Raw genomic sequence first — 20362 nt, 5'->3', positions numbered from 1 at the left:
GAGACATGAAACTTGGTGAATATAAAGAGGGGACTGTGCTTAATGAGTGTGCCAAATTTCACAACTTTTTACCATACGGTTCTAGGGGCTGCCATAGACTCCAATGACAGAAGAAGTGTAATAATAATAAGAAGAATATAGCTGCAAGCAGCAATGGAGGGGCCAAGCAGTCCAGAGCAGGACATGGCCTCCATAGCACTTGCACAACAATTAAGTCACAATAACCTGTTGCACTCATGCAACACACCTAGTTTGGTTGAAATATCTGTTTGCGTTCCAAAGTACTGAGTGTTCAAAGTGTTTTTTTCTGGTATAACACCACAGGCCTCCTCTGCTCCTCGTGGGAACGATGGAACCCAAGTTTGGTGACAATCGCACAAATGGTTGCTGAGATAGGCTCTTGCGTCTCGTTTGGCGGCTTCGCCGCTGCCTGAGTGTATGACACTTACATAATTGTGTGGTTAATATAGAATAGCAGACAGATATAAATGTATTGTTTAAAAGTTATGACCATTCTAGTGATGAATGAGAAAACAGGCTAAAGCATTTAGAATGTCAAGATTCATTTCACATCACCACTTCTCAAATACCTTTGCATTCAATAAATTGCATCTGAAAATAACGGACACCACCACTGAAATATGCATTTTATGTGTTCAATAAAACACACACTTTATTTGTTTTGAACATTAAACTGTGAGGGGAATGATATCTCAGCAAAACAACAAACTTTCTACTGTAAATATTTTTTTTAATAAATAACTGCAAAGCAGAAGATATATAAATGCATAAACTCAACTGCAATCCCTGTTGAGAAAGGAGAGGGAGAAGACAGGGAGATAAAGAGGCAGGGGGAAGACAACACCAATAAACACATCCTTTTCCATCTACGCCTTGTCGCGATACTGGTCACACTCAGATGACTGCCAAAACGGAAAACAGTTCCTATTGCAAAGCAAGCAAAGTCGTTTGCCATTACATTTCGGCGCGCAAGAAACTACATTTGTTTTATTTTCAGTCCTATTTTTACGATCATAGCCATAGCATAGCCAGGCAGTGGTTCTCAAATCTGTCCTCAAATACCACCTGTTCTGCATGTTTTAGATGTTTCCCTGCTCCAACACACCTGATTCAAATGCATGTTTGTTACCAGGCTTCTACAGAGCTAGATAACGACCCATTTATTTCATCAGGTGTGTTGGAGCAGGAAAACATCTCATATGCAGGACAGGTGGTACCTGAGGACCGATTTGAGAACCACTGTGTTACAGGATTTTTTCCATTCTAGGGAATATGGGTTGTGTGAAGTGACGACAAAGGAGGGACTACAGGTTTTAGCATAATAATCCGATTATTATGAGTATTAGTCTTATGGGAAACAGAAACAAATAATATACATTGATACATACCCAGATGATGTTCCTGGCTGGGTATCAGGTTCAATCTCATTTTTCCATCTCCTCCTCGTCCTGGTCTTCCTCCAGCAGTTCCTGGTTCAGTAGGTCCTCCTCCTGTGTGGTAATCAACAGTCAGCTGCCTCCTCCTCTTGCAGGGATAGTCTTCCTTCACCTCTACAACAGAAAAAAAAAATTAGTAGCCTGCAGTGTGTTCTTCCCAAATCCGATAAACCATAACGTTGAACTGTGGACAGCCCTTTCACACCTTCCTTGCGAATAGTAAGATACAAACATCCTAAAATCACGTCTGTATGATGGATGGGTATAGCTATCTGCAAAAATATAGAAGGATGTTTCATGACATGAGAAAATCAACAAGCTAAACTTATCCAACTGCAGTAGCACACCAGTTTCCAGGCAGTTCTGAACCTACCTATCCCAACCTCAGGCAAATGTACGGAAGCAACAACATTGGCCCAAAAAGTTATTGATCTTTAGCTAAAATATGACATAGTATTGCTAGTAACTATTTACTTCACACACACAAAAAAGTTGATATAAGAAGAGATTTGCTGCTTGCCTGTCAACAAGCACCGATTGGGTGAAGTCGAAAAACTAACTAGCAGCATAGTTACTCCTCCGCGTAACTATCAAGGTTTTACTATATTCCACAATCGGCTAAATTGCCCAAAAAGTTATAAATATTTAGCTTAAAGTGTACATGGTGGTCCTAGCTAATGTTTGTTATCCAGGTTTCCCAAAATTAGCTAAATCGTTCTTCTTTTTGCTCACGTCACTCCAGTCCTAGTTCTACAAATAAATGCTTCGTAACTAAAACATTTGACTTTTAATTTGAACAATGTTGACAATATTGATAACACATGTAAAGAAACTTGTCTTACCTCGTATGATCGACTCAGTTTTCAAAATGAAGCAGTAAATCCAACTCTTGCGGTGATCTTACACCATACCATAGATATCCTTTATATGTCTGTGCGGTCAGAAATAGGACTCTACCAGCAGTTTCAAAAACGTGTTTGTTTTGTTGCCACGGTGATGGTGCAGCTAGGATTGCTAACAAGCTGGGCAGACAGAATAATATACATTTACCTAGCATCCACACCTCAAACAAGTTAACCTAGACGCAAAACTATAAGTCGTATAAAAAAAATGAGGATATTTTCCGAGACCCAAGACTCTGCCGAAACCAGAGATATCCTTTATATGTCTGTGTGGTCAGAAATACGACTCTACTGGCAGTTTAGAAATCGTCTTCCTTGTGCTTTTTCTGAGAAATGTGTCCCTAGATTTTACATTGGTCTCAAACGTGTTTGTTTGGTTGCCACGGTGATGGTGCAGCTATGATTGCTAACAAGCTTGGCAGAGAGAATAATATACGTTTACCTAGCATCCACACCTCAAACAAGTGAACCTAGACGCAAAACTATAAGTCCGATAAAAAAAATGAGGATATTTTCCGAGACCCAAGACTCTGCCGAAACCAGAGATGTCCTTTATATGTCTGTGCGGAAAGAAATACGACTCTACTGGCAGTTTAGAAATCGTCGTCCTTGTGCTTTGTCTGAGAAATGTGTCACTAGATTTGCATTGGGCTCTATGGGGCGAGAGTTGGACTTTGTCTCGCTTTCGTGGGGCTCTGAAAAAATGTGTAAGTTTGTTGGATTCCACAGACAACTGTCTACGACCAACACATAATTAGCTATCTATTGATCCAAAAATGAAGCATGAAGAGTGAAAATTGTGGCAATGCTGGCAAACTAGAAATACTTTTTGAAACTGATTTCGAAGCTCCCCTCCACTCTAAGCGTTTCAGTCAGCACTCTAGACTCTCACATAGACACCCATGTAAATCTCAGAAACGGTTTGAAAAACTAATGAAACATAATCAGTGATATTAAAAAAAGTTGAAAAGATATCAAAAGGCTGAATTACAGAAACAATAGTTTAGTGTTTTCTCATCATTTTAAAGTTTAAATGGTGGCTGTAGCTGAAAGATTGAGGAAGAAGAAGGATTTGAAAGTTGAAGAAGTTTAAGAGGATTGAGAGGATTTGAGAAAAAAAAAACATGTAAAAAATATGATGAATATTGATATTTTCCATGAAATCCAAAATGGCGGCCGCATCAATTCGGTTATTATGAAAAGTTATCAATGGCCAGGCTTGATATCTCACAAGAAATCAAGAGACAAAGAAATTACTTTATTAAGGTAAACACTTCAACGGTTATTAGCCAAAACACATTTATGCTTCCGGCCACGCCCCCTTTTAGTCACATGACACCATTTTTGGAGGACATCCTTAGAATAAAGTTCAGAGTAAGCGTACCAACTTTGGTGTCACTGCCTCAAAGAACTGCTGAGATATCGCTTCACTTCCTGTTTAGCGGCTTATCTGCAGAATTTGATTGGCTGTACCGGACAAACGGTTTTGAAAATCAAATATCCTTCGATAAATTTTGTGAGGCTTGGTCTGAAGATCATATCTGGTAATTGTGAAGAATATTTGAAAAAATTTGTAGGAGGAGTAGGCTTTTAAAGGTTTTTGATAAAACCGGAAATAGCGGAAAACCTATATAACCGGAAATTGACGCCATGGTGTGCATTGCACTCGGCTTGATCCAGGGAATCCAATGGTACCTCATTTTTGAAAATGGGACATACGGTTCAAAAGTTGCGTGTGTAAACACAACTCCAACTTTGACCCGTTGGTGGCGCTAGAGTGCCAAAGTATGGGACATGAAACTTTGTGACTTGGACCGGGGGACTGTCCCTAATGAGTGTGCCAAATTTCACAACTTTCGACCAAGCGCTTCTAGGGCCTGCCATAGACACCCAGTCTTAAGAATAATAATAATAAATATAGCTGCAAGCAGCAATGGAGGGGCCAAGCAGTCCAGAGCAGGACATGGCCTCCATAGCACTTGCGCAACAATTGAGTCACAATAACCTGTTGCACTCATGCAACACACCAAGTTTGGTTGAAATATCTGTTTGCGTTCCAAAGTACTGAGTGTTTAAAGTGTTTTTTTCCGGTGTAACACCACAGGCCTCCTCTGATCCTCTTGGGAACGATGGAACCCAAGTTCGGTGACAATCGCTAAAATGGTTGCTGAGTTACGCTCTAACGTGTCTTTTGTGGCTTCGCCGCCGCCTTTGATCGGCTCTACCGAACAAACGGTTTCGAAAATTTGAAAATCCATCAGACACCTTTGTGAAGCTTGGTCTGAAGATCATCTGTGCCAAATTTAGTAAACATTGGACAAAATTTGGGGCGTGTAAAAGGTTTTTACACTTTTCCATGAAATCCAAAATGGCGGCCGCGTCAATTCGGTTGTTATGAAATATTATCGATGGTCAAGCTTGATATCTCACAAGACATCAAGAGACAAAGAAATTACTTTATTAAGGTAAATACTTCAACAGTTATTAGCCAAAACACGTTTATGCTTCCGGCCACGCCCCCTTTTAGTCACATGACACCATTTTTGGAGGACATCCTTAGAATAAAGTTCAGAGTAAGCGTACCAACTTTGGTGTCACTGCCTCAAAGAACTGCTGAGATATCGCTTCACTTCCTGTTTGGCGGCTTTTCTGCAGAATTTGATTGGCTGTACCGGACAAACGGTTTTGAAAATCAAATATCCTTCGATAACTTTTGTGAGGCTTGGTCTGAAGATCATATCTGGTAATTTTGAAGAAGATTTGACAAAATTTGTAGGAGGAGTAGGCTTTTAAAGGTTTTTGATAAAACCGGAAATAGCGGAAAATCTATATAACCGGAAATTGACGCCATGGTGTGCATTGCACTCGGCTTGATCCAGGGAATCCAATGGTACCTCATTTTTGAAAATGGGACATACGGTTCAAAAGTTGCGTGTGTAAACACAACTCCAACTTTGACCCGTTGGTGGCGCTAGAGTGCCAAAGTATGGGACATGAAACTTTGTGACTTGGACCGGGGGACTGTCCCTAATGAGTGTGCCAAATTTCACAACTTTCGACCAAGCGCTTCTAGGGCCTGCCATAGACACCCAGTCTTAAGAATAATAATAATAATAATAATAATAATAATAATACTACCAATTACAATAGGTGCCTCGCAGCTTCGCTGCTTGGCCCCTAAATATAACTGCAAGCAGTAATGGCGGATTCCTCCAAACATTGCGAACCATTGAAAAATGTATATTCTTGACAAATTGTAACTGTATAGAAAAATCTATGCTGCAGAATTACCAATGGGATACCAAATCTGAAATGCAATACCATCAAGATCCACAAGGGCCTTTATTTCAAGCCAAGAAGTGAAGGGAGGGGGCTTGGTGAGCCTATCCATTCCAGAAAGCCTTGTATCTCTGTGCTTTAGGGCGTGGCCTGTAGCGCCACCTATGGGTAATGGTGGGCCATTTGTGGTGTGGTAGTTACTCTTGGCCTATACTATCAATGTTTCAGGAATTTTATAACTTTTTACCATTGCATACTAAATCGGAAATGCAATACCAACAAGATCCACATGGGCTTTTGTTAAAGTGTTTCTCGGCCTACACTATCAATGTTTCAGGATTTGAGACCTTTTTACCATTGCATACAAAATCGGAAATGCAATACCATCAAGAGCCACATGGGCCTTTGCTAAAGACCAAGGAATGAGTGGGGGCTTGGTCAGCCCACACTCTCCTGAAATGTTGCGTGTGCGTCTTGGCCGTGCGTGTGTCAAGGGAAGGCTGAGTGTGTGTGAGATTTTGGAGCACGCGCGGGGAGGAGCAAGGGAGACATTCATTGGAAATTTGCCTAGAAATTAGCCAAGCAAGCATGTTTCAAATATTCACCAAAAATCGACCTTTCATCTTACAGTCAACTTTTTCACAGATTTGTGTTATGAACATTCTCAAGAGTTTTCATATGAACTTGTGATTGAATCAGAGTATCAGTTTTTGACTGGCTGATGTGTAAAGCATAATTTTAGCGTTAGCAATAAGTTCAATTTGATTTATATCAATCATTTTTAGAGATATGAATTTGCCTTTGCACATGGTAACATGTTGTAGTGTCTTCCTCCGATCTACCAAGTTTAGTGTTGATATCTCAAAGATTTGCTGAGACATGACTTCACATCCTGTTTGGCGGCTTTTCTGATGAATTTGATTGGCTGTACCGGACAGACGGTTATGAGGATCAAAATTCCTTTGATAACTTTTGTGAGGCTTGGTTTGAAGATCATCTCTGGTGATTTTGAAGAATATATGACAAAAATTGTAGGAGCAGTAGGCTTTCAAAGGTTTTTGATAAAACCGGAAATGGCGGGAAATCTATATAACCGGAAATTAACGCCATGGTGTGCGTTGAACTCGGCTTGATCCAGGGAATCCAATGGTACCTCATTTTTGAAAATGAGTCATACGGTTCAAAAGTTGCGTGTGTAAACACAAGTCCAACTTTGACCCATTGGTGGCGCTAGAGTGGTCTAATGGGAGACATGAAACTTGGTGTAGGTATAGAAGAAACTGTCCTTAATGAGTGTGCCAAATTTCACAAAAAGTTGTCGATGGGGTCTAGGGGCTGCCATTGACTCCCATGGTACAAGAATTACAAATAATAAAACCACCAATAACAATAGGTTTCCTCCTTACGGAGGAATCCTAAATATAACTGCAAGCAGTAATGGCGGATTCCTCCAAACATCGTGAACCATTGAATTTTTTTTATTCTTGACAAATTGTAACTGTATAGAAAAATCAATGCTGCAGACTTACCAAGGGGATACCAAATCTGACCAATTCCAAATATAGCTGCAAGCAGCAATGAGGTGGCCAAGCAGTCAAATAACCCAGAAAACATTTTAGACATCCTCAGAAGAGGGTAACAAGTACACGCAGCAAGTTTGGTGTGAATCCATCAAAGATTTGCTGAGATACAACCCAACTTCCTGTTTGCTGGCTTAACGGCACATTTTGATGCCAGTAAGTGAAGGAAGGGGGCTTGGTGAGCTTATCCATTCCAGAAAGCCTTGTATCTTTATGCATTAAGGCGTGGCCTGTAGCGCCACCTATGGGTAATGGTGGGCCATTTGTGGTGTGGTAGTTACTCTTGGCCTATACTATTAATGTTTCAGGATTTTAAAAACTTTTTACCATTGCATATAAAATCGGAAATGCAATACCAACAGGATCCACATGGGCTTTGGGTAAAGTGTGGTAGTTACTCTTGGCCTGTACTGTCAATGTGTCAGGATTTGGAGACCTTTTTACTATTGCATACAAAGTAGGAAATGCAATGACACCAAGGTCCTCAAGGGCCTATGCTGATATTCAAGGAATGAGTTGGGGCTTGGTCAGCCCACACAGTCCTGATATGTTGCGTGTATGTCTTGCCAAGCCCGCGCGTGTCAAGGGAAGAATGAGTGTGTGAGAATTTGGAGCATGCGCGGGGAGGAGCAGGGGACACATTTCATTGTAAATTTCCCTAGAAATTAGCCAAGCATGCATGTTTCAAAGATTCACCAAAAATCAACCTTTCATCTTAGAGTCAACTTTTTCACAGATTTGTGTTATGAACATTCTCAAGAGTCTTCATATGAACTTGTTTGACTGGCTTACGTGTAAAGCATTGCGAACCATTGAAAAATGTATATTCTTGACAAATTGTAACTGTATAGAAAAATCAATGCTGCAGAATTTCCAATGGGATACCAAATCTGAAATGCAATAACATCAAGATCCACAAGGGCCTTTATTTCAAGCCAAGAAGTGAAGTGCTTTAATCTTCACAAGAAGTGAAGTGCTTTGTGCTTTAAGGCGTGGCCTGTAGCGACACCTATTGGTAATGGTGGGCCATTTGTGGTGTGGTAGTTACTCTTGGCCTATACTATCAATGTTTCAGGATGTTTTTAACTTTTTACCATTGCATACAAAATCGGAAAAATATACCAACAAGATCCACATGGGCTTTTGTTAAAGTGTTGTTGTTACTCTTGGCCTTTACTATCAATGTTTCAGGATTTGGAGAACTTTTTACCATGGCAAACAAAATCTGAAATGCAATACCATCAAGATCCACATGGCCTTTGCAAAAGACCAAGGAACACTCTCCTGAAATGTTGCGTGTGCGTCTTGCCAAGCCCGCGCGTGTGTCAAGGGAAGACCTATGGGTAATAGTGGGCCATTTGTGGTGTGGTAGTTACTCTTGGTCTATACTATCAATGTTTCAGGATTTTTATAACTTTTTACCATTGTATACAAAATCGGAAAAGCAATACCAACAAGATCCACATGGGCTTTTTGTTAAAGTGTTTCTTTGCCTATACTATCTATGTTTCAGGATTTTGAGACCTTTTTACCATTGCATACAAAATCGGAAATGCAATACCATCAAGAGCCACATGGGCCTTTTTTTCAAGCCAATAAGTGAAGGGAGGGGGCTTGGTGAGCCTATCCATTCCAGAAAGCCTTGTATATTTGTGCTTTTTGGCGTGGCCTGTAGCGCCACCTATGGGTAATGGTGGGCCATTTGTGGTGTGGTAGTTACTCTTGGTCTATACTATCAATGTTTCAGGATTTTTATAACTTTTTACCATTGCATACAAAATCGGAAATGCAATACCAACAAGATCCACATGGGCTTTTGTTAAAGTGTTTCTCGGCCTACACTATCAATGTTTCAGGATTTGAGACCTTTTTACCATTGCATACAAAATCGGAAATGCAATACCATCAAGAGCCACATGGGCCTTTGCTAAAGACCAAGGAATGAGTGGGGGCTTGGTCAGCCCACACTCTCCTGAAATGTTGCGTGTGCGTCTTGGCCGCGCGTGTGTCAAGGGAAGGCTGAGTGTGTGTGAGATTTTGGAGCACGCGCGGGGAGGAGCAAGGGAGACATTCATTGGAAATTTGCCTAGAAATTAGCCAAGCAAGCATGTTTCAAATATTCACCAAAAATCGACCTTTCATCTTACAGTCAACTTTTTCACAGATTTGTGTTATGAACATTCTCAAGAGTTTTCATATGAACTTGTGATTGAATCAGAGTATCAGTTTTTGAATGGCTGATGTGTAAAGAATAATTTTAGCGTTAGCGATAAGTTCAATTTGCTTTATATCAATCATTTTTTGAGATATGAATTTGCCTTTGCACATGGTAACATGTTGTAGTGTCTTCCTCCGATCTACCAAGTTTAGTGTTGATATCTCAAAGATTTGCTGAGACATGACTTCACATCCTGTTTGGCGGCTTTTCTGATGAATTTGATTGGCTGTACCGGACAGACGGTTATGAGGATCAAAATTCCTTTGATAACTTTTGTGAGGCTTGGTCTGAAGATCATCTCTGGTGATTTTGAAGAAGATATGACAAAAATTGTAGGAGGAGTAGGCTTTCAAAGGTTTTTGATAAAACCGGAAATGGCGGGAAATCTATATAACCGGAAATTAACGCCATGGTGTGCGTTGAACTCGGCTTGATCCAGGGAATCCAATGGTACCTCATTTTTGAAAATGAGTCATACGGTTCAAAAGTTGCGTGTGTAAACACAAGTCCAACTTTGACCCATTGGTGGCGCTAGAGTGGTCTAATGGGAGACATGAAACTTGGTGTAGGTATAGAAGAAACTGTCCTTAATGAGTGTGCCAAATTTCACAAAAAGTTGTCGATGGGGTCTAGGGGCTGCCATTGACTCCCATGGTACAAGAATTACAAATAATAAAACCACCAATAACAATAGGTTTCCTCCTTACGGAGGAATCCTAATAATAATAATAATACTACCAATTACAATAGGTGCCTCGCAGCTTCGCTGCTTGGCCCCTAAATATAGCTGCAAGCAGCAATGTGGTGGCCAAGCAGTCAAATGACCCATAAAACACTTAAGAAATCCTCAGAACAGGGTTCCGAGGGCATGCAGCAAATTTGGTGTGAATCCATCAAAGATTTTCTGAGATACGACCCAACTTCCTGTTTGCTGGCTTAATTGCACATTTTGACTCCCTGTACCGGGCAAACGGTTCTGAAAATCAAAAAATCATGTGAAACTCTTTGTGAGGCTTGGTCTGAAGATACTCTCTGCCAAATTTGGTGAAGATTGGACAACATGTGTAGGAGGCGTAAAGAAAAAACGTTTTTCAATTAATTCAAAATGGCGGCCGGATCAATTCGGCTATTATCACAAGTTATCATGTATCACACACGGGATGTCCCAACATATCATGAGACAAAGGAATCCCTTCATAAAAGCAAACAAATCAACAGTTATTGGCCAAAACACATTTTTGCTTCCTGCGGCCACGCCCAGTGATCACATGACACCAAATTAATTGGACAGCCTCAGAAGAGGGGATCCGAGTCATCATATTAAGTTTGGTGTTGATTTCTCAAAGATTAGCTGAGATATGACCCGACTTCCTGTTTGGTTGCTTTGTTGCCGATTTTGATTGGCTGTACCGGACAAACGGTTTTGAAAATCGAATATCCTTTGATAACTTCTGTGAGGGTTGGTCTGATGATAATGTGTGCCAATTCTGGGGAAGATTTGACAAAAATAGAAGTAGTTGAAGCGAAAAAACGTGTTTCCTTAAAATTCAAAATGGTGGAAAATCTATATAACCGGAAATTGACGTCATAGGGTGTGTTGAACTCGTCTTGATCCAGGGAATCCAATGGTACCTCATTTTTGAAGATCGGTCATACGGTTCAAAAGTTACGTGTGTAAACACAAGTCCAACTTTGACCAGTTGGTGGCGCTAGAGTGCTCCAATGAGAGACATGAAACTTGGTGAAAATAAAGAGGGGACTGTGCTTAATAAGTGTGCCAAATTTCACAACTTTTTACCATACGGTTCTAGGGGCTGCCATAGACTCCAATGACAGAAGAAGTGTAATAATAATAAATAATATAACTGCAAGCAGTAATGGCGGATTCCTCCAAACACTGCGAACCATTGAAAAATGTTTATTTTTGACAAATTGTAACTGTATAGAAAAATGTATGCTGCAGAATTACCAATGGCATACCAAATCTGAAATGCAATACCATCAAGATCCACAAGGGCCTTTATTTCAAGCCAGTAAGTGAAGGAAGGGGGCTTGGTGAGCTTATCCATTCCAGAAAGCCTTGTATCTTTATGCATTAAGGCGTGGCCTGTAGCGACACCTATTGGTAATGGTGGGCCATTTGTGGTGTGGTAGTTACTCTTGGCCTATACTATCAATGTTTCAGGATGTTTTTAACTTTTTACCATTGCATACAAAATCGGAAATGCAATACCAACAAGATCCACATGGGCTTTTGTTAAAGTGTTGTTGTTACTCTTGGCCTTTACTATCAATGTTTCAGGATTTGGAGAACTTTTTACCATGGCAAACAAAATCTGAAATGCAATACCATCAAGATCCACATGGCCTTTGCAAAAGACCAAGGAACACTCTCCTGAAATGTTGCGTGTGCGTCTTGCCAAGCCCGCGCGTGTGTCAAGGGAAGACCTATGGGTAATAGTGGGCCATTTGTGGTGTGGTAGTTACTCTTGGTCTATACTATCAATGTTTCAGGATTTTTATAACTTTTTACCATTGTATACAAAATCGGAAAAGCAATACCAACAAGATCCACATGGGCTTTTTGTTAAAGTGTTTCTTTGCCTATACTATCTATGTTTCAGGATTTTGAGACCTTTTTACCATTGCATACAAAATCGGAAATGCAATACCATCAAGAGCCACATGGGCCTTTTTTTCAAGCCAATAAGTGAAGGGAGGGGGCTTGGTGAGCCTATCCATTCCAGAAAGCCTTGTATATTTGTGCTTTTTGGCGTGGCCTGTAGCGCCACCTATGGGTAATGGTGGGCCATTTGTGGTGTGGTAGTTACTCTTGGTCTATACTATCAATGTTTCAGGATTTTTATAACTTTTTACCATTGCATACAAAATCGGAAATGCAATACCAACAAGATCCACATGGGCTTTTGTTAAAGTGTTTCTCGGCCTACACTATCAATGTTTCAGGATTTGAGACCTTTTTACCATTGCATACAAAATCGGAAATGCAATACCATCAAGAGCCACATGGGCCTTTGCTAAAGACCAAGGAATGAGTGGGGGCTTGGTCAGCCCACACTCTCCTGAAATGTTGCGTGTGCGTCTTGGCCGCGCGTGTGTCAAGGGAAGGCTGAGTGTGTGTGAGATTTTGGAGCACGTGCGGGGAGGAGCAAGGGAGACATTCATTGGAAATTTGCCTAGAAATTAGCCAAGCAAGCATGTTTCAAATATTCACCAAAAATCGACCTTTCATCTTACAGTCAACTTTTTCACAGATTTGTGTTATGAACATTCTCAAGAGTTTTCATATGAACTTGTGATTGAATCAGAGTATCAGTATTTGAATGGCTGATGTGTAAAGCATAATTTTAGCGTTAGCGATAAGTTCAATTTGCTTTATATCAATCATTTTTTGAGATATGAATTTGCCTTTGCACATGGTAACATGTTGTAGTGTCTTCCTCCGATCTACCAAGTTTAGTGTTGATATCTCAAAGATTTGCTGAGACATGACTTCACATCCTGTTTTGCGGCTTTTCTGATGAATTTGATTGGCTGTACCGGACAGACGGTTATGAGGATCAAAATTCCTTTGATAACTTTTGTGAGGCTTGGTCTGAAGATCATCTCTGGTGATTTTGAAGAAGATATGACAAAAATTGTAGGAGGAGTAGGCTTTCAAAGGTTTTTGATAAAACCGGAAATGGCGGGAAATCTATATAACCGGAAATTAACGCCATGGTGTGCGTTGAACTCGGCTTGATCCAGGGAATCCAATGGTACCTCATTTTTGAAAATGAGTCCTACGGTTCAAAAGTTGCGTGTGTAAACACAAGTCCAACTTTGACCCATTGGTGGCGCTAGAGTGGTCTAATGGGAGACATGAAACTTGGTGTAGGTATAGAAGAAACTGTCCTTAATGAGTGTGCCAAATTTCACAAAAAGTTGTCGATGGGGTCTAGGGGCTGCCATTGACTCCCATGGTACAAGAATTACAAATAATAAAACCACCAATAACAATAGGTTTCCTCCTTACGGAGGAATCCTAATAACTGCAAGCAGTAACGGCGGATTCCTCCAAACACTGCGAACCATTGAAAAATGTTTATTTTTGACAAATTGTAACTGTATAGAAAAATGTATGCTGCAGAATTACCAATGGCATACCAAATCTGAAATGCAATACCATCAAGATCCACAAGGGCCTTTATTTCAAGCCAGTAAGTGAAGGAAGGGGGCTTGGTGAGCTTATCCATTCCAGAAAGCCTTGTATCTTTATGCATTAAGGCGTGGCCTGTAGCGCCACCTATGGGTAATGGTGGGCCATTTGTGGTGTGGTAGTTACTCTTGGCCTATACTATTAATGTTTCAGGATTTTAAAAACTTTTTACCACTGCATATAAAATCGAAAATGCAATACCAACAGGATCCACATGGGCTTTGGGTAAAGTGTGGTAGTTACTCTTGGCCGGTACTGTCAATGTGTCAGGATTTGGAGACCTTTTTACTATTGCATACAAAGTAGGAAATGCAATGACACCAAGGTCCTCAAGGGCCTATGCTGATATTCAAGGAATGAGTGGGGGCTTGGTCAGCCCACACAGTCCTGATATGTTGCGTGTGTGTCTTGCCAAGCCCGCGCGTGTCAAGGGAAGAATGAGTGTCTGAGAATTTGGAGCATGCGCGGGGAGGAGCAGGGGACACATTTCATTGTAAATTTCCCTAGAAATTAGCCAAGCATGCATGTTTCAAAGATTCACCAAAAATCGACCTTTCATCTTAGAGTCAACTTTTTCTCAGATTTGTGTACTAAACATTCTCAAGAGTCTTCATATGAACTTGTTTGACTGGCTTACGTGTAAAGCATTGCGAACCATTGAAAAATGTATATTCTTGACAAATTGTAACTGTATAGAAAAATCAATGCTGCAGAATTTCCAATGGGATACCAAATCTGAAATGCAATAACATCAACATCCACAAGGGCCTTTATTTCAAGCCAAGAAGTGAAGCGCTTTAATCTTCACAAGAAGTGAAGTGCTTTGTGCTTTAGGGCGTGGCCTGTAGCGACACCTATTGGTAATGGTGGGCCATTTGTGGTGTGGTAGTTACTCTTGGCCTATACTATCAATGTTTCAGGATGTTTTTAACTTTTTACCATTGCATACAAAATCGGAAATGCAATACCAACAAGATCCACATGGGCTTTTGTTAAAGTGTTGTTGTTACTCTTGGCCTTTACTATCAATGTTTCAGGATTTGGATAACTTTTTACCATGGCAAACAAAATCTGAAATGCAATACCATCAAGATCCACATGGCCTTTGCAAAAGACCAAGGAACACTCTCCTGAAATGTTGCGTGTGCGTCTTGCCAAGCCCGCGCGTGTGTCAAGGGAAGACCTATGGGTAATAGTGGGCCATTTGTGGTGTGGTAGTTACTCTTGGTCTATACTATCAATGTTTCAGGATTTTTATAACTTTTTACCATTGTATACAAAATCGGAAAAGCAATACCAACAAGATCCACATGGGCTTTTTGTTAAAGTGTTTCTTTGCCTATACTATCTATGTTTCAGGATTTTGAGACCTTTTTACCATTGCATACAAAATCGGAAATGCAATACCATCAAGAGCCACATGGGCCTTTTTTTAAAGCCAATAAGTGAAGGGAGGGGGCTTGGTGAGCCTATCCATTCCAGAAAGCCTTGTATATTTGTGCTTTTTGGCGTGGCCTGTAGCGCCACCTATGGGTAATGGTGGGCCATTTGTGGTGTGGTAGTTACTCTTGGTCTATACTATCAATGTTTCAGGATTTTTATAACTTTTTACCATTGCATACAAAATCGGAAATGCAATACCAACAAGATCCACATGGGCTTTTGTTAAAGTGTTTCTCGGCCTACACTATCAATGTTTCAGGATTTGAGACCTTTTTACCATTGCATACAAAATCGGAAATGCAATACCATCAAGAGCCACATGGGCCTTTGCTAAAGACCAAGGAATGAGTGGGGGCTTGGTCAGCCCACACTCTCCTGAAATGTTGCGTGTGCGTCTTGGCCGCGCGTGTGTCAAGGGAAGGCTGAGTGTGTGTGAGATTTTGGAGCACGCGCGGGGAGGAGCAAGGGAGACATTCATTGGAAATTTGCCTAGAAATTAGCCAAGCAAGCATGTTTCAAATATTCACCAAAAATCGACCTTTCATCTTACAGTCAACTTTTTCACAGATTTGTGTTATGAACATTCTCAAGAGTCTTCATATGAACTTGTGATTGAATCAGAGTATCAGTTTTTGAATGGCTGATGTGTAAAGCATAATTTTAGCGTTAGCGATAAGTTCAATTTGCTTTATATCAATCATTTTTTGAGATATGAATTTGCCTTTGCACATGGTAACATGTTGTAGTGTCTTCCTCCGATCTACCAAGTTTAGTGTTGATATCTCAAAGATTTGCTGAGACATGACTTCACATCCTGTTTTGCGGCTTTTCTGATGAATTTGATTGGCTGTACCGGACAGACGGTTATGAGGATCAAAATTCCTTTGATAACTTTTGTGAGGCTTGGTCTGAAGATCATCTCTGGTGATTTTGAAGAAGATATGACAAAAATTGTAGGAGGAGTAGGCTTTCAAATGTTTTTGATAAAACCGGAAATGGCGGGAAATCTATATAACCGGAAATTAACGCCATGGTGTGCGTTGAACTCGGCTTGATCCAGGGAATCCAATGGTACCTCATTTTTGAAAATGAGTCATACGGTTCAAAAGTTGCGTGTGTAAACACAAGTCCAACTTTGACCCATTGGTGGCGCTAGAGTGGTCTAATGGGAGACATGAAACTTGGTGTAGGTATAGAAGAAACTGTCCTTAATGAGTGTGCCAAATTTCACAAAAAGTTGTCGATGGGGTCTAGGGGCTGCCATTGACTCCCATGGTACAAGAATTACAAATAATAAAACCACCAATAACAATAGGTTTCCTCCTTACGGAGGAATCCTAATAATACCACCAATAACAATAGGGTTCCCTCCTACCGGAGGAACCCTAAATATAACTGCAAGCAGTAATGGCGGATTCCTCCAAACACTGCGAACCATTGAAAAATGTTTATTCTTGACAAATTGTAACTGTATAGAAAAATGTATGCTGCAGAATTACCAATGGCATACCAAATCTGAAATGCAATACCATCAAGATCCACAAGGGCCTTTATTTCAAGCCAGTAAGTGAAGGAAGGGGGCTTGGTGAGCTTATCCATTCCAGAAAGCCTTGTATCTTTATGCATTAAGGCGTGGCCTGTAGCGCCACCTATGGGTAATGGTGGGCCATTTGTGGTGTGGTAGTTACTCTTGGCCTATACTATTAATGTTTCAGGATTTTAAAAACTTTTTACCATTGCATATAAAATCGAAAATGTAATACCAACAGGATCCACATGGGCTTTGGGTAAAGTGTGGTAGTTACTCTTGGCCTGTACTGTCAATGTGTCAGGATTTGGAGACCTTTTTACTATTGCATACAAAGTAGGAAATGCAATGACACCAAGGTCCTCAAGGGCCTATGCTGATATTCAAGGAATGAGTGGGGGCTTGGTCAGCCCACACAGTCCTGATATGTTGCGTGTATGTCTTGCCAAGCCCGCGCGTGTCAAGGGAAGAATGAGTGTGTGAGAAATTGGAGCTTGCGCGGGGAGGAGCAGGGGACACATTTCATTGTAAATTTCCCTAGAAATTAGCCAAGCATGCATGTTTCAAAGATTCACCAAAAATCGACCTTTCATCTTAGAGTCAACTTTTTCTCAGATTTGTGTACTAAACATTCTCAAGAGTCTTCATATGAACTTGTTTGACTGGCTTACATGTAAAGCATTGCGAACCATTGAAAAATGTATAGTCTTGACAAATTGTAACTGTATAGAAAAATCAATGCTGCAGAATTTCCAATGGGATACCAAATCTGAAATGCAATAACATCAAGATCCACAAGGGCCTTTATTTCAAGCCAAGAAGTGAAGTGCTTTGTGCTTTAGGGCGTGGCCTGTAGCGACACCTATTGGTAATGGTGGGCCATTTGTGGTGTGGTAGTTACTCTTGGCCTATACTATCAATGTTTCAGGATGTTTTTAACTTTTTACCATTGCATACAAAATCGGAAAAATATACCAACAATATCCACATGGGCTTTTGTTAAAGTGTTGTTGTTACTGTTGGCCTTTACTATCAATGTTTCAGGATTTGGAGAACTTTTTACCATGGCAAACAAAATCTGAAATGCAATACCATCAAGATCCACAAGGCCTTTGCAAAAGACCAAGGAATGAGTGGGGGCTTGGTAAGCCCACACTCTCCTGAAATGTTGCGTGTGCGTCTTGCCAAGCCCGCGCGTGTGTCAAGGGAAGACCTATGGGTAATAGTGGGCCATTTGTGGTGTGGTAGTTACTCTTGGTCTATACTATCAATGTTTCAGGATTTTGAGACCTTTTTACCATTGCATACAAAATCGGAAATGCAATACCATCAAGATCCACATGGGCCTTTTTTCAAGCCAATACGTGAAGGGAGGGGGCTTGGTGAACCTATCCATTCCAGAAAGCCTTGTATCTTTGTGCTTTTGGGCGTGGCCTATAGCGCCACCTATGGGTAATGGTGGGCCATTTGAGGTGTGGTATTTACTCTTGGTCTATACTATCAATGTTTCAGGATTTGAGACCTTTTTACCATTGCATACAAAATCGGAAATGCAATACCATCAAGAGCCACATGGGCCTTTGCTAAAGACCAAGGAATGAGTGGGGGCTTGGTCAGCCCACACTCTCCTGAAATGTTGCGTGTGCGTCTTGGCCGCGCGTGTGTCAAGGGAAGGCTGAGTGTGTGTGAGATTTTGGAGCACGCGCGGGGAGGAGCAGGGGAGACATTCATTGGAAATTTGCCTAGAAATTAGCCAAGCAAGCATGTTTCAAATATCCACCAAAAATCGACCTTTCATCTTACAGTCAACTTTTTCACAGATTTGTGTTATGAACATTCTCAAGAGTCTTCATATGAACTTGTGATTGAATCAGAGTATCAGTTTTTGACTGGCTGATGTGCAAAGCATTATTTTAGCGTTAGCGATGAGTTCAATTTGATTTATATCAATCATTTTTAGAGATATGAATTTGCCTTTGCACATGGTAATATGTTGTAGTGTCTTCCTCCGATCTACCAAGTTTAGTGTTGATATCTCAAAGATTTGCTGAGACATGACTTCACATCCTGTTTGGCGGCTTTTCTGATGAATTTGATTGGCTGTACCGGACAGACGGTTATGAGGATCAAAATTCCTTTGATAACTTTTGTGAGGCTTGGTTTGAAGATCATCTCTGGTGATTTTGAAGAATATATGACAAAAATTGTAGGAGGAGTAGGCTTTCAAAGGTTTTTGATAAAACCGGAAATGGCGGGAAATCTATATAACCGGAAATTAACGCCATGGTGTGCGTTGAACTCGGCTTGATCCAGGGAATCCAATGGTACCTCATTTTTGAAAATGAGTCATACGGTTCAAAAGTTGCGTGTGTAAACACAAGTCCAACTTAGACCCAATGGTGGCGCTAGAGTGGTCTAATGGGAGACATGAAACTTGGTGTAGGTATAGAAGAAACTGTCCTTAATGAGTGTGCCAAATTTCACAAAAAGTTGTCGATGGGGTCTAGGGGCTGCCATTGACTCCCATGGTACAAGAATTACAAATAATAAAACCACCAATAACAATAGGTTTCCTCCTTACGGAGGAATCCTAAATATAGCTGCAAGCAGCAATGCGGTGGCCAAGCAGTCAAATGACCCATAAAACACTTAAGAAATCCTTAGAACAGGGTTCCGAGGGCATGCATCAAGTTTGGTGTGAATCCATCAAAGATTTTCTGACATACGACCCAACTTCCTGTTTGCTGGCTTAATGGCACATTTTGACTCCCTGTACCGGGCAAACGGTTCTGAAAATCAAAAAATCATGTGAAGCTCTTTGTGAGGCTTGGTCTGAAGATACTCTCTGCCAAATTTGGTGAAGATTGGACAACATGTGTAGGAGGCGTAAAGAAAAAACGTTTTTCAATTAATTCAAAATGGCGGCCGGATCAATTCGGCTATTATCATAAGTTATCATGTATCACACACGGGATGTCCCAACATATCATGAGACAAAGGAATCCCTTCATAAAAGCAAACAAATCAACAGTAATTGGCCAAAACACATATTTGCTTCCTGCGGCCACGCCCAGTGATCACATGACACCAAATTAATTGGACAGCCTCAGAAGAGGGTTCCGAGTCATTATATTAAGTTTGGTGTTGATTTCTCAAAGATTTGCTGAGATATGACCCGACTTCCTGTTTGGTTGCTTTGTTGCCGATTTTGATTGGCTGTACCGGACAAACGGTTTTGAAAATCAAAGATCTTTTGATAACTTCTGTGAGGATTGGTCTGATGATAATGTGTGCCAATTCTGGGGAAGATTTGACAAAAATAAAAGTAGTTGAAGCGAAAAAACGTGTTTCCTTAAAATTCAAAATGGTGGAAAATCTATATAACCGGAAATTGACGTCATAGGGTGTGTTGAACTCGTCTTGATCCAGGGAATCCAACGGTACCTCATTTTTGAAAATCGGTCATACGGTTCAAAAGTTACGTGTGTAAACACAAGTCCAACTTTGACCAGTTGGTGGCGCTAGAGTGCTCCAATGAGAGACATGAAACTTGGTGAATATAAAGAGGGGACTGTGCTTAATGAGTGTGCCAAATTTCACAACTTTTTACCATACGGTTCTAGGGGCTGCCATAGACTCCAATGACAGAAGAAGTGTAATAATAAATATAGCTGCAAGCAGCAATGTGGTGGCCAAGCAGTCAAATGACCCGTAAAACACTTTATAAATCCTCAGA

The 20362-nt window shown here is 40.7% G+C and overlaps 1 long non-coding RNA gene across 1 annotated transcript; it reads right to left on the bottom strand.

Annotated features, from left to right (window-relative positions):
* Positions 1–642: 642 nt before the first annotated feature.
* LOC146302884 (uncharacterized) lies at positions 643–2691 on the bottom strand. The gene is made up of 2 exons (XR_014758166.1): positions 1663–2691; positions 643–1571 (listed from the first exon to the last, which is right to left on the bottom strand). It is a non-coding gene; the product is annotated as an uncharacterized LOC146302884 (long non-coding RNA).
* Between the last annotated feature and the right edge of the window lie 17671 nt (positions 2692–20362).

The sequence above is a fragment of the Hypomesus nipponensis genome, chromosome 1 (assembly GCF_054491055.1).
Source record: "Hypomesus nipponensis isolate SF chromosome 1, ASM5449105v1, whole genome shotgun sequence".
Lineage (NCBI taxonomy): Eukaryota > Metazoa > Chordata > Actinopteri > Osmeriformes > Osmeridae > Hypomesus > Hypomesus nipponensis.
The sequence above is the reverse complement of the archived record's forward strand: the minus strand, read 5'-3'. Positions and strand labels throughout refer to the sequence as shown.